This window comes from Pleurodeles waltl, chromosome 4_1 (assembly GCF_031143425.1).
Source record: "Pleurodeles waltl isolate 20211129_DDA chromosome 4_1, aPleWal1.hap1.20221129, whole genome shotgun sequence".
In the NCBI taxonomy this organism is placed as follows: domain Eukaryota; kingdom Metazoa; phylum Chordata; class Amphibia; order Caudata; family Salamandridae; genus Pleurodeles; species Pleurodeles waltl.
Window position 1 is genome coordinate 799,912,535 of NC_090442.1, and position 16,128 is coordinate 799,928,662.

The following is a 16,128-nucleotide window of genomic DNA, read 5'->3' on the forward strand; positions in this document are numbered from 1 at the left end:
GACACACTGGGACGGGTAGATGGAGGGGTTTTGGGAGTGGAGGAAGAGGTAGTGGTTGTAGGAGGTGTCCGTTTGCTGACTTTGGGTGAAGGTGCATGGGGTGGAGGCTGTTGTGAGGTGGATGGCTGTTGGGTGGGTGTGTGACTGCGTTTGTGTACTTTGGGAGGAGGGCTCACAGACACACTGGGAGAGGACACAGGGGATGTGTGAAAGGTAGTGGGGGTGGTGAGTGCACATGAGCGGTGTGTGGTGATGGGTGTGCTAGTGATGGCGGTAGTGGCTGAAGATGTAGTGCATGCAGGTGTGAGTGGAGATGTGACAGGGAGGGAGGAAGAGTACGTGGGAGAGGAGGACACAGTGGAGGCAGCGGATGTTGGTATGTGTGCATGGGTATGATGCTTGTGTGAGTACCTGTGGGATGTGTGGTGCTTATGTTTGTGTGGTAAATAATTTAAAATACCTCTGAATTTGCCTTGTAAGTTAAATAAATAATAAAAAAGGAAAGAGACGGGGTCCGAGATGTAGAGAATAATCAGGATTTATTCAATAACAAATGGCAGACGTTCAATAATTTTCCACTAGTTAGGTATAAAAACATTTGTATGCCTCATGGGAGAGGAGTTGGAGATTGCTTACAAACAAAAAATGTGCAAACAGCTGAAGCGTATAATAGTGTGTAGTAAATGGCAGGTATGACCTTGTTCCAATTGCAGGTTATTCCGTGGAAATTATTTTTTCTCAAAATTGGCTTAACCGCAGGTATGTGGCCGCTCTGGTATTCGGCCTTAGGCATATTACACGATGTAGCTGCTTTCAAGCTGCATCTTTTTCTGCCTATTTCCTCTGCGACGGGGTGTTTAAAACACTCACAAAATGGATGCCATATTCAATATGGTTGTCCTGATATCAAATGAACAGTGGTTGCACGAAGGGTGAGAAACTATTTTTCCACATTCCCTCCTTGCACCAGAGTGCAACCATTGTCCTCTATTTCGATGGCCATAAGATCATCAATATGGTCTTGGAGCATAATCTTAACATTTTCTTTTTTCTGGATGTGTGGTTTAGGAATGCACATGGTAGCACACAATCCACAGAGTGGCGGGCCACACTGGATGCACAGGCAGCATCCCATTAATGTAAACAATGCTATGCCAATAGCAGAAATCAATTTCCAGCCCCATGTGGAGACTAGTCCCCAAAACCATCCTGACCAGGTCCAGTTGCCAGGATCCTGGTGTAAGCTGGACGCAATTTTGTGCAATCTAGAAATAGCCTCATAGACAGAGGGGGCATTATCAGGTATGAAAACACAGCAGCTCGACCCGATAATTTTACACGCTCCGCCCTTCTCTGCTAGTATGACATCAAGAACAAGACGATTTTGAAGCGCTACCATTCTGATAGCGGATTGTTCCTGTGTCAAATTTCCCAGAGCAGCTATAGTCTGATTTACAACTGCTTCTACTGTTCGAGTAAGCCTACGGATAAGCTTACTATTCTGAATCGGTCCAATAAAGAAGAAGAAACCTCTATTGAAGTCTATATACTGTTCCAGGGTAGTCTCTGTTTGGTCTATCCCCGAAGTATCTATAGATCTCTTATGCCTCTCATTAGGGAGTAGGCGATCCTTATGATACATCGGAGGGGCAAGGAAAACGGGAGGCAATAGGAAAGATATATAGCATCTTCCTCCCCATCCGAGGGGAAGACGTATATAGGCTATCTCTCCACAGACAAAATATGTATGTCTAGATGCTGGAAACATTGATTGGCCTTTATCCTCGAAACTCACAGTAATATTACATTCACTGTGTCCTACCTGGATTATACCAGTCTTCTGGACACAGCTGTCCTTTCATTTTGGAAACAGATATGGAGGTTGGTCCGCCTTTCTTTTTAGGCTTGGTATTTACTAATTTGGAAGACCAATACTCCTGTTTATAATCTTCACTTTCGAATATAGTCCCCTTAGCCTGTGGTATTCCATTATCGTCGGGATAACAGACTTGATTAAGGATGGTATTCAGATCTCCCCATGGCCACCCATTCTTACATATCCGAGCATCTCCTTCAGGGCATGCGGAATTGGAGGTATTGTACGCTGTTATTAAGGCAAACCAAGCCTCACAGGTACCATTATATGAAAATGGAAAAGGTACCAGTGGCATCCCTCCGTCATTCTGATGAGGGGGAATCTGTCCGCATATCCAGCAATCGGTAGTATTAGCAACCTGGTGAGAATGTGCAACATCCGTACAAAGGAGTTATTTTGCATAGCTAATCTGTGGGCTCGTTCATGAGGCGTAAGATCATAATAGGTATGTTCTTGTGTACTGTTGGGTGAGAATATAGGGAGTTGACTAGATGGAAAAATTAAATGTAAAACCCAACCTAAACACATTGCTGCTGCCAGAAACAACATTAACATCATTATACAAAAATTTCTTTTCGCACACATTTTCTTTCTGTATTTGTCTATCAACATCTTCTGCTTCACTGTCTCCGTTGTCATTTTTATCAGGTATACTTCTCACAGCCCCTGCCGTTTCACCAACAAGTAGAGCTTGTTTGGACTTAATTGACCTGGGCTCGAGTAGATGACCTGAGTTTAGATCTATAAGTCTGCTGGAGACTTTCTTCTGTGGGTAATGTCAATTGTTCTGCGTTCTGTTGTGTCTGAAGTGGTGATGTCTGTCCACTTTTTTTCTTGGGAAAATGGCATGGAGCCGTCCCTTACGACCTTCGCCTTTTACAGCTGTCCTGGTAACCAGTAGAACGAGCTTCGGTTCCTTCCATCGAGGCTCAAGAGGTGTTGTTCGATCAAAATTGCGAATATAAACCCAATCGCCTGGTTTGATCTGGTGCTCTTTGGGCTCAGTATTATCAGGAAATGCGGTTGCAACCTGTGAACGACAAGATTGAAGTGCAGACATCAAGGAAGCCAGGTAATCAGTCAGTACAGGTATTTCAATATCTGTTATAGACTTAGCTCAAGGTATCCCCCATATGTTAGGTGGTCTTCCAAAAACTATCTCGTATGGTGCTAATCCTATCCTGGAATGGGGGACCATTCTCATATAGAACAGTGCTACAGGTAAAGCAGTTATCCAATCAATTTTCTTATCTGCACATGTTTTTGACAATTTGTTTTTTAAAATCTGGTTATGTCGCTCAACCAGGCCTGCTGCCTGTGGATGACGCACACAGTGAAATTTCCACTGGTATCCCAACATGAGCGAAATCTTTTTCATTAATTCAGACGAGAATGGTTGACCATTATCAGAATATATAACTCGGGGCAGACCGAACCTAGGGAAATACTCCTTAATCAATTATTTAGCTGTAGTGCTGGCAGTATAGTCAGGTACAGGATAAGCTTCGGTCCATCGTGTTAATGTACATACTACTAGGAGTACATACTTCTGTCCTCTGCACCTTTCCATTTGTATATAGTCCATCTGAATAACTTCAAAAGGGTGTTCAGGAGGATGAAATCCTCCTGTCCCTACTGTTGTGCCTTTTCCAATATTATACTGACAGCATATCATACATGTTTGGACTCTTTGTTTGGCTGCTGCCCTAAGATGTTTATTGTCCCATATATGTTGTATTGCGTCTAGCATAGCTTTTTCCACAAGGTGGGCTGGTCCATGTATTGTATCTATAATAATCTACACCATGGCATCGGGAAGATACCAGACTGCTTTATGTGATGTCATTCATCCTTGATCAGTTGGTATCCCTCTTTCCTCTTTCCATTTTTCTTTTTCCTCATTTGTGGCGTGACTCTGTATGTCTTGGATGTCCATAGTTATATCTCGTGTGACCTGCATATGCATAAATTCGGGACCGTGATGCAGCGTACTCTCTACGTCTTTCTGTGTCATGTCTTGAGCTGTTTGATCTGCTAATGCATTTCCTAATATAACATGATCTGTCCCCTTTGTGTGTGCTTTGCATTTTATTATAGCTATTTGTTCTGGTAGATGTATATCATCTAACAATTGTGTTATCAAGTCTGCATGTTGTATTTTTGATCCATGCGATGTCATGAATCCTCTTTCTCTCCATAATCTTCCAAAATTGTGTACTACTCCAAAAGCGTACTGTGAATCAGTATAAATATATATATTTTTTTCCTTTACCCAATCGACAAGCCCTGCTCAATGCTATCAACTTGGCAGCTTGTGCTGAGAGAATGGGTATCTGTTTGATTTCTAAAATTTGAGTATTTGTGGTAACAGCATAGGCGGCCCTTATCTCCCCCTTTTCTGTTCTTTTACAAGAACCATCCACGTAAATATTTTCTTCTGCATCTGGTAATGGAGTGTCTTTTAAATCTGTTCGTGGTTTTGTCACTTGTTCAATCACTTCCATACAATCATGTACCTCATCTATGTTCTCGTGAATGGGTAAGAGTGTGGCAGGGTTCAGGGTATTGCATCTTAAGATCTGTATGTGAGGTTGAAAAAGTGTCAGTTCACACCCTGACAGTCTTGCTATTGTTAGATGTTGTGTCTGTGTTCTGTTAAATAATAGTTCTACTGCATGGGGAACTCGTACTATCAAAGGGTGTCCCAATACTATAGCATCGCTTTGTCTAATAGCTTGAGCTGTTGCTGCTACAGCCTTCAGGCATGCGGGAAGAGCTTGTGCTACAGGATCTAAGGTGGATGAAAAATATCCACATGGTCTTTGCTTTCCAGCTTGCTCTTGTGTCAGGACCGATAGAGCAGTCCCATTCTTTTCAGTGACGAATAGTGTAAAATCTTTATGATAATCAGGGGTGGCCAACACCGGGGCCTGACACATCGCCTCTTTCAATGTTTTGAAAGCGAGCGTGTGTTCCTCTGTCCATGGAAGCTGGGGTGACGTGCTGGCTTCTAATGTCGTCAATTTTACAAGGGGTTTTGATATTAGTGCAAATTGGAGTATCCATTGTCTGCAGTAGGATGTTAGTCCTATGAATTCGCGTACCTGTCTCTGTGTTTTTGGCTGTGGTATATTTTGTATCAATTGTATTCTCTCCTTTGTTAGCTGCCTTCCCTCCTTTGACAGTAAGTGCCCTAAGTAGGTCACCTGCTGTTGACAGAATTGCAATTTCTTTGGTGACACTTTGTGGCCATTTTCAGCCAAGAATGTTAATACCAATAATGAAGCTTCTACACATGACTGCTCAGATCTGGCCGTAATGAGTATATCATCGACATACTGCAGAAGGGCTGTTTGATCAGGCATTTGTATGGTGTCTAGCTGTCTTTTTAGTGCTTGGCTATAGATGCTCGGGCTGTCAGTAAATCCTTGAGGAGCTCGGGTAAACCGGAAACTCCTTCCGGATAATGAGAACCCAAACAAATATTGACTGTCTTCATGTATTGGTACACTGAAAAACACGTTTTTGAGATCGATAACGGTAAAATGTGTGGCTTCACAATCAATTGTTGTTAAAAGGGTAGATATGTCTGGTACGACAGGATGTTGTGCCACAACACATTTATTTAATTCCCGTAAGTCCACCACAAGTCTATAATTGGTATTTTCTCCTTGTTGTACTTTCTTTGCCACAGGTAATACGGGTGAATTCACGGTATTTTATGGTACTTCGATCACCACTCCACTAGTGATGAGGTCCTCTATAATGGAAATTAGGTCTTTCTCAGGTTGTGGAGGCATTTTATATTGACGGAGTCGTGGTAGTATGGCTCCCTCCTTTAAAATGATCTTGTGGGGCGTAATGACCATCCGCCCGACCGATGTGGGACTGGTGGCCCACAACTCGGCTGGGAGGTGGGCCAATCAAGGATCTAAATCTCTGACTGTATAATGGCCCTTGAAGTCTCGGAGGAACAGACGCACATCCTGGGGGGAGCACACTATTATGGCTCCTAATTCTTTCAATTGCTTTATTCCTAAAAGATCCTCTGGGCAAGCATCAGTTAAGAGAAGATCTGTCGTCGTGGTAAGGGGGCCAATTTGTAAGGGTAGTGGCTCTGATGTATTACTTGTAATGGGTTGACCAGAGAAACCCAGTGAAATATTTTTATTCCCAGAGAGTGGAGTTTGCGGAAGCTCGTTATGATCTATCGTTGTCTTACTTGCCCCTGTATACAATAGGAATTTCTTGTCTTGTCCCAGGAGGTGAACGTCTACATATGGACCAGTTTGGTCCACAGGTATAGGGATAAGGGGCAATTTATCCTCAACCCCCCCTGGGCAGCCTCATATAAAACTGGGAAAATCGGCATATCCAGTATTTTCATCAGATATGTACATTTGCGTTGTGTTTGGTATTCCCTGATTCTGTTCTTGGGGCGTTCCTTCTTGAGGTCTGTACTGATCTCGAGGAACATGTATTCTGGGTGTAGTTTTCCCAGTGGCCACATTATGTTTTAGAACTGGGCACGTAACGTTCCCTTGTAAATCTTTAACATAATGTCCTGGTTTTTTACAATAGTTACAAACACCTTTAGAATTATTAACCTTTCTTTGTACCTGAGGTTGTGGCCCTGATTTGGGCATCACTGTTTGTGCCACTAGTGCTCTTAACTTAGTCTCCTTTACCCTAACCTTTTCGCTTTCTTCTTCCCCCCTTATTCTGTTTTGGTGGTATTGTAATATTCGTAGGACTTGGGAGGGACTTTGTGCTTGCTAGGAGCTCCCTACCTTCTGAACTCTTTCCCTTAACTTCAGGAGGCTGTTTTCCACCAATTTGGATACAAAAAGATGTGCATATGAATCACTTTCTAATTTAAGACCACTATTGGCAGTGAAACATTTCTCTAATCTCGTATAATAATCCCCTATATCTTCACCTGGCTTTTGTTTACAGGCGGAGATAGCATCCCAATCCTCTTTCCTTGTGGTAAGAAGTTGGGGCAACACTTTAAGAATGAGGGTCAGTGCTAATTTCACATCATCTGGTATGTCGGCTCCAGCTGTCCTGGCATTGTCATTTGTCTCTTAGGCGGCCCAATTCAAATTAGCGTTATCCACTAACCAGTCTTGTCCCCTTAATTTCTCATATATACCTGGGGGCAGCACATTTTTTAGTATAATTGTTAGATCTGTTAAGGTATATATTCCCATAGTAAGGACGTCTGTGAGTTCCTTAAAAAACCCAACAGGATCCTTAGAATGCGGTGGTACCATTTCTTTAATTTTCATTATTTCTAATTTAGTAAGATGTGTATACACAAAAACTTTCTGCAATTCATTTGCGGCGTTTACTCTAGGATGGACCTCTCTGAGAGGGTATTGTCGATACATTTCTTTCTCCCCGTAATCAGTATGGCGGGCCCGAAGGAGTGTCCTAGCCACTTCATCATGATATTCCTGTCGTGCATCTAAAAATATGTTAAGGAAGTGTGCAGGATCTTGCAAGAAGGCCAAGGAGGTACATTTGGATAACAAGTCTTCAAGGGCTGATTGATGGGGTCTGAAAACTCTATTCAGTGTCATCAAGTGTTGTGTCATGTACAGACTTGCTAACCTACGCTGGATGAGGGGTAAACTAGAGTATAATTGGGCTATAATGTCCGAATTATAAATCTTCGGTTGTGAAGTCCATAGGGTAGCAGTACGGACCAGTTCTTGTTCCTCGGCTGTCAATGGCGGTTCTTGTTCAAAGAACCAGTCCAGAGCTTCCTCAGTTTCCTCATATAATTCTTCGCTACTGGGAGGTTCTGGGAACGCAAGTAGGGGAGCAAACCTATCCCCTAGGGGTGGTACGCATCGTACAGGGTGCTGTTTACTGATTTTCCTCTCTGGAGTTACCGTTCCTTCTTTAAATTTATATCTATGTTCCCTCATGAGATCTAATAATTTGTTTAATTTGGAATCCACTCCTTCTCCCTTATCCCCTCCTTCCTCTTCCTCCGCCACCTCTTCCATTAAATCCTCTAATTTCGCCGGATTTCTTAATCTCTTAAATTGGAAGTATCGAGCAAATAGATATAACATGAAGGTATATATATATACATTTGTTGTTTTCTGTTTCTTCCTTTCAGGACATCTTGGTAGGGAGTAGAGTCGCCCCCTCTTAACATGAATTCTAGCATACCATTGATATTACTTTGTACAGCGGGGATCTTTTCTATTTTTTTCCAAATGGCAACTAGTCTTTTTCCCTTGTCCCCTAAGGCGGGGTATATCATGGATAAGGGATCGTGTGGGCACTGTCCTTCTGGTTCTCCCCCTCCTGCTTCGTCTTTCTTATCCTTTTCTGCTATAGAGAGAAATCTCGCGGCTTCGGAGAGATCCTCAACAGTTTCAGGAGAAACCGATGGTGGTAGATTATGTACAGGTAAGAGTGGTCGTGTATTGGTAGAATATGGGGGTGGCACATATAATAAGTCTATAAGCGCCGAATCATCAGGGGGCATAGGTGCACTGGGAAGGAGAGGATTCTTTTTTGATTTATCGGGGCATGGATTTTCACTACTTGGCAGTACGGGGTATAAACCTGTAACATTTCCTTGACTTTCCCTTATCATCTGCTCGAGAACTACCTCTTTTCCGTTCTCTTGTAGTTCCTCCTGTCTATTTTTTCCTGACATTCTCTGGGCTTTCTCAACTTTTCCTTGCGCTTTCTCTTGCCTCCGTTGGGCTTCTTTCCTCCACCATTCAATGGCCTCTAACTGGCCCTGTCTTGCTTTTCTCCTGAACAACTGTTCCTCTATTTTGAGGACATTTTCTATATCAAAAATCCCCGTACTTGGCCATTTGAATCGTTCCGCTAATTGACTAGTATATTCTACCCATATGTCCAAAAATACAATGGCGGGCATACCATGTTTGTTATACATGAACCTAGCTGGAGTGTCCTTGGGTGGGAGTGCAATCTCCTTCTCTAACAATTTTTTCTCTTTTGCCCGATACTTGAATTTAGTAAATAATGACATTCTTAATGTAAATCTGTACCGTTTCTGTTTAAACAGAAAACGTCTTGATACTTTTCAGCAGTACTCACCGAAAAGCAAACTCGTTATTCTTCGATCGAATCCAGACGCTGCGCGTTTTGAGGGGTCTCGGACGTCTCAGACTCCTCTTCTCCTCGTTGTCACACTTGGGTATGGACTTTCCGCGTCTCTCACCGCCTCATGTGTATGCCGGCCGCTGGTCCGCCCCTGGGTCTCCAAGGGAGTTCGGCGGGAAATCCCCACCGGGTGCACCTAAAGTCCGTCGCGAGAGAGAGTAGGGGAAAAACCCGCGACCGGCAAAACCGGCGCGTGTAGAGAAGGGAAAGTCTCTGTTCGGGCGCCAAAATGTGGTAAATAATTTAAAATACCTCTGAATTTGCCTTGTAAGTTAAATAAATAATAAAAAAGGAAAGAGACGGGGTCCGAGATGTAGAGAATAATCAGGATTTATTCAATAACTCGAGTTAAGGGAGAGCTCCTTCACCAAGCGGGTTAGGGAGTAGTCTGTCTTACTTCGCGCAGCATAGAGCTTTTATACATTTTTCTACTACATGCAAACAAATGGCAGAGGTTCAATCATTTTCCACTAGTTAGGTATAAAAACATTTGTATGCCTCAGGGGAGAGGAGTGGGAGATTGCTTACAAACAAAAAATTTGCAAACAGCTGAAGCGTATAATAGTGTGTAGTAAATGGCAGGTATGACCTTGTTCCAATTGCAGGTTATTCCGTGGAAATTAGTTTTTCTCAAAATTGGCTTAACCGCAGGTATGTGGCCGGTCTGGTATTCGGCCTTAGGCATATTACACGATGTAGCTGCTTTCAAGCTGCATCTTTTTCTGCCTATTTCCTCTGCGACGGGTGTTTAAAACACTCACAAAATGGATGCCATATTCAATATGGTTGTCCTTATAGCAAATGAACAGTGGTTGCACGAAGGGTGAGAAACTATTTTTCCACATTTGCCAGAGCTACCCTTGTGTGTTGAGGTGTGTGCAAGCTGGTCTCATGTTGTGCTTGGGATAGGCTGAGGTACTGGGGATTGGGTCCGGGTGGAGGAAGTTGGAGGGTGGAGGCTGGACACAGGGACAATGGCTGCCATCAGTGCTGAGGCCAGAGTCTGAAATGCTCGCTGTTGGGCTGCCTGGCCAGAATTAATGCCCTCCAGGTATGCATTTGTCTGTTGCAACTGCCTCTCTACACCCTGGATGGCATACAGAATGGTGGACTGCCCAACCATGAGGGATCTGAGGTCAATGGCCTCCTCACTGAGGGCAGCAGAGCTGACTGGGGCAGGGTCTGAGGTGCCTGGGGTGAAGGAGATGCCCACCCTCCTGGGTGAGCGGCCACCGGGCACACGCTGAGGGGCTGCTGGGAGGGCGGTGCTGGTAGGGGGGGTGGCGGCTGTACCTGTAGTTGCGGGGGGCACAGAGGGGCCAGCCACCGCAAGAGAGCTCCCATCAGAGGAGGAGTTGGTGTCGCTGCTCTCTGCTCCAGTCCCCGCCGTGGAGCTCCCCTCACCCTCCATCCCACTGGTGAATTCTGACTCCGTAGTCTCGCCCTCCAGGGCCATGTGGGATGCAGCTCCCTCCTGCTCCGGTGGCACAGCTTCTCCGCCTGATGATGCTAATGCACACAAGAACAGGGAGAGCACAAAAAGGGTGGGGGAAAGAAAGTAGAAAGACATGTTCAGTGCATGCAACACCACTACCGTGGGAGGACACTAACAGACACAGCAGCCCTCTGCACTACGCCATGCACTTAGAGTTCCCTAATTTATCACAGGGACATGGGGTGCATGACCTATGCCCGATTGCTGCACACATGGAAGTCACAGTAGCCTGACTAGGTGTAGATGGCTCTTACTACTGGTGGGGCTGGGTGCCACTTAGCCTGCCTCACAAAGGGTCCTTGCCTACAAGGCTCGCCCTAGCCTAGGGGAGCCCACAAACCACCTCCCCCACCCAGACACCACCTAATGCGCGCAGAGTCAGATGGATGTGACTGTACTCACCCCCTCGTGGCTGCTGTGATGCCCTCAAGTGGCCATCCAACTCTGGATACACCACAGCTAGGATCCGGAACATCAGGGGGGTCATGGTGCGACGGGCACCCCTCCCACGTTGGGAGGTCAACCCCAGCTGGGTCTCCACCGTCTTCTTACTCCAGTGGCGAATGTCCTACCATCTTTTACAGCAGTGGGTGCTCCGTCTGTGGTGACCCCCAGGGCCCGACATCCTTGGCGATGGCATGCCAAATATCCTTCTTCTGGTGGGTGCTGACCTACAGGAATAGTACAGGGGAAAAGGTAAAACATTAACCTTCCAGACCGTCACAGTCATTGGCCCACATTCCCACCCTTGCCCTGACCCTCATACACTCACCGTCATATCATGGACGCCTCATCCCCCCCATCTCCGATTCCACACCACTCAAAACAGGCATTGCCCATACAGCATGCTCACAGTGTACTCACTTGTTTGTCTGGAGGACCGTAGAGTAGCATGTACCGGGGGAGGACCCCATCCACTAGTTACTCCAACTCCTCCTATGTGAAGGCAGTGGGCCTTTCCCCAGACACTTGAGCCATTGTCGCTTCCAGACTGAGGTCACAGCAGCACTTGCAGTGTAGGTCCTCTCCTGTCGAAGATCAGGTATCAAGTGAGTGAACAGAGAGAAAATGGCGGTCACGTCCGTTGCGGTGCGTACCGTCACTGCCGGCATACTTTGTCATTGGCTCCTGGGACCCATAGAGTCCAATGTTAACCAATGCAGGATTGTGCCACGGTCTTCGACCGCCTACCGCGACGGTGTACAATGCCAGCGCAGTTACCTCATATCCCCTTGTCCCACCTTACAGGTCAGGCAGCCGCCATTTCAGGGGTCCACATGGCATTAATTTTAAATGCGTCACACATATCTAGGCCTTGCATACACACTAAGACAGGCACATAGCGGATTGACAATTGTGTGCAATAAAGTTGTTTTTTTTGTACCTCAGTGTTGGCTAACCTTCTGATCGGTGTTCTCATCCATAGAGCATGTCGGCTGGGGCAGGTGAGGAGATGGCGCCATGCTCCGGTGTACAGACTGCTGGTGGACCTGTCGACAATGATAGAGCGACATGTAATAGTCACCTACAGACATGATCGTGCCACAATCCAGGAACTGTGTGTCCAGTTGGAGCCAGACCTGATGTCAGCTATCCGCCATCCCACAGGAATCTTCCCTCTAGTGCAGGTCCTGTCAGTACTCCATTTCCTGGCATGTGGGTCTTTTCAAACTATAGTGGCCATAGCATCAGGGTTGTCCCAGCATATGTTCTCCAACGTGTTGTCCAGAGTGTTGTCTGCCCTGCTGAAACACATGCGCAGCTACATCGTTTTCCCTCAGGTGGAGGATTTGCCTACAGTGAAAGGTGACTTCTATGTCCTGGGACATATCCCCAACATCATAGGTGTCTTTGATGGGACACATGTGGCCTTGGTACCCCCCCCCCGCAGGAGTGAACAGGTGTACAGAAACTGGAAGAGCTGCCATTCTATGAATGTCCAGATGGTATGTTTGGCTGACCAGTACATCTCCCATGTGAACGCCAAGTTTCCTGGCTCAGTGCATGACGCTTACATTCTGAGGAATAGAAGGATCCCTTATGTGATGGGGCAACTCCAGAGGCACCGTATGTGGCTATTAGGTGAGGACAAGGACCCTATACAGTGTGAATAGTTGTCTGGGTCTGGGTCTGGGGTTGTCCCTGAGGGTTAGTGTGTGTCTAACAGTTGTCCCTCGACATTTGCAGGTGACTCTGGCTACCCCAACCTGTCATGGCTACTGACACCAGTGAAGAATCCCAGGTCAAGGGCAGAGGAATGCTACAATGAGGCACATGGGCAAACTAGGAGGGTTATAGCGAGGACCTTCGGCCTCCTGAAGGCCAGGTTCCGGTGCCTCCATATGATAGATGGTTCCCTTTACTATTCACCAAAGAAGGTGTGCCAGATCATCGTGGCCTGCTGTATGCTGCACAACTTGGCTTTGCAATGACAGGTGCCTTTTCTGCAGGAGGATGGTTCTGAAGGAGGTGTTGTGGCACCTGTGGAACCTGTGGACAGTGAAGAAAAGGAGGCAGAAATATAGGACATAGACAACAGATACACCGTGATCCAACAATACTTCCAGTGAGACACAGATAAGAAGACATCACTGCCTCCTACATCTGATAAAATTGTTCGACCTCTCATCTGTCTGTCACTTTCACCCAGTATATGGACCCTAATTTGTCACTTTCCCTTTCGGTTTCACAGATGTGGGTCCTACTCTGTGGCCTCTGCTATGTTACCTCATGGACTAGAGCTGTGTGACATAGGTATGTTGATAATAGAATGGACATTGCTGTTTCCCGCAGTTATTGCAAATACACATTTGTGAAAGCATAAACTGACTACAGATTGTTTTGTGGTTCAAGGGTGGTTATTTAAGTGCTAAGTAGTGGAGGGGGTTGTAAAATGGTCAGGGGTGATGGTGGAGGAATGTCCATGGCAGAGTCCAGTCTATTTGTCTCACAGGTGCATTGTCCATAGGGGCATAAGAAGTGGAGCTAGGGCAGTTTAAGGATGGACAGGGTGACAAATTGGGACCAAAGGATGACATTCAGGGTGGTCTCATTTCTTGGCGGGGGTCTTGGCATTGTTTTCTGTCTTTGTCCTGGATCTCAGGGACTGCTTGTGGGGTGGTTCTCCATCTGCAGGGGGTGGGGTGCTGGTGTCATGGTCCTGTGGCGGTGCCTCCTGTCCACTAGCGCCGTTGGAGGTGGTGGGCAGTTCATCGTCCAGGCTAGTGTCAGGGGCCCCATGTTGTGCCACAGTGTTCCTCCTGGTATTCACGAGGTTCTTCTGCACCCCTACAATGGTTCCCAGGGTGGTTTTGATGGATTTGAGTTCCTCCCTGAGCCCCAAATACTGTTCCTCCTGCAGCCGGCGTGTCTCCTGAAACTTGGCCAGTACTGTTGCCATCGTCTCCTGGGAATGATGGTACGCTCCCATGATGTTGGAGAGGGCCTCGTGGAGAGTGGGTTCCCTGGGCCTGTTCTCCCCCTGTCTCACAGCAGACCTCCCAGTTCCCCAGTTTTCCTGGGCCTCTGTCCCCTGAACCGTGTGCCCACTGCCACAGCCCCCAGGTCCCTGTTGTTCTTGGGGTGGTGGGTTAGCCTGGGTTCCCTGTAGTGGTGGACACACTGCTGCTTGACGTGTCCTGGGGACAGAGGGATGGGCCCGCTGGTTGGGTGCTGTGCTGGTGTTTCCTGAAGGGGGGGATGCTCTGTGGTGGCCTGTGACTGTGTCAGGGGAACCGACTGTCCTGAAGTCCCAGATGGGCCGGGCTGGTCATCTAGATCTAGTTAGACAGAGCTGCTGTCATCACTGTGGGCCTCTTCTGTGGGTGGAGTGGACATGTCTGGAACCTCCTGTCCGGTGACATTGGGTAGGGGTCCTGCAGGGGTGTAGAGGCATGATTAGTGCATCTGTGTGTGCCATGGTATGCAATGGGTGGGTGACCCTGTACCCCAGTGCTTATATTCTTGTGTAGGACCTTGTGTGTTAATTGTTTAGGGGTCTGTGTGGGTATGTGTAGTGGACATGCATTGGTGATGGGTGTCCATGCTTTATTGTTGCATGCAGGGCTTGGTGTTGGGATGTGTGGTTTGTGATAGTGGGACATATTTGAGGAGTTGGAGTGATTGGGGTGAGGGCGAGGGTGGGGGTATGTGATAGCATGCAGGTAGGGTGGGGGATGAAGTACTTAAGATTTGACTTACCAGAGTCCATTCCTCCAGTTACTCCTGCAAGGCCCTCAGGATCCCCCGTAGGTTGTTCCACCTCTTCCTGATGTCATCACGTGTTCTTGGGTGCTGTCCCACTGCGTTGACCCTGTCCACGATTCTGCGCCATAGCTCCATCTTCCTGCTATGGTGGTGTGCTGCACCTGTGATCCGAATAGTTGTGGCTCTACCCGGAAGATTTCCTCCACCATGACCCTCAGCTCCTCCTCAGAAAACCTGGGGTGTCTTTGCTGTGCCATGGGGTGGTGTGGGTGATGTGTGAGGTGGTGTGTGTTGTGATGTGTGGGGTGATGTTTAGGGGTGTGTAGTGTTTTGTGCGTGGATGTGTATGTGTGATGGTGTTGTGTGCCTCTGTATGCTGGTGTTGTCTTTGCTTTGCTGTCTCTCTGCTTCTGCCAAATTTTTGGTTGTAAGGGTTTGTGGGTAATGTGGGTGTGTGTTTTATATTATATTGGGTGTGTGGGAGTGGTGTGTGTATGTGTATCAGGTGTGTGTATTTGGAATTGTCCAATGTGGTAGTGTTTTGTAAATGTGTGTTTATTTTGAGCGCGGCGGGGAGTACCGCCAATGGAATACCGCGGATGAAAGACCGCCGCGTGGATTCGTGGGTCGTGATAGTGTGGGCGTATTCCTGTTGGCGTGATGATGGAGGTTTTGTTATCGCCAGTTTTTCACTGACCTTTGGTGTGGCGGGCTTGTGTGGATGTCTAGATTTTGGCGGATTCTGAGCTGTGGGTCGTAATAGCTGTAGCGGATTTTCACGGCGGTGTATTGGCAGTCTTCTGCACGGCGGTAAGCGGGATTTACTGCCAATCTTGTAATGAGGGCCAAAGTCCTTTACTGGTTACAGAAGCAATTTGTCTTTCTGGTTTCCAAAGCTGACCAAAGGTTGTTGACACAAAGGGATGGGTGGATTGGCCCACTGAAAAAATCCTTTGAGGGGGACAATTTTATTATCAATTTGAAACATCTAAGGTATGTGGAAAAATTGTGCCTAGGTCCTCATCCCACTGCCTTCATTTTGGCAATATTAGGCCTCTTCCCCTGTTTTTTTTTCATCGCCACCTGCACCAAGCACTCATGCACCTGAATGTCCCTCTGCCAAACAGTCTACTCCCACAATTTACCCTTCCAATGTCCCTCTTTCAAATACGTTTGAGGCCTTGAATGCAGATGGTTGATTGAAGCCTGGACTGCAGGGCGCTCTTCTCAATTAACTTGTTTCGACGCCTCAGGTGATCTTACACCTCACTCTCCTTTTTTTAATTGTCAGCCTACAGCCGACCGCACCACTCCTTTTTCCTCATTTTTTTCCCTTACTGTCAAAGTGGCCCAATCATTACTTCCTAACCTCTCGGTTCTTGCTTTCACA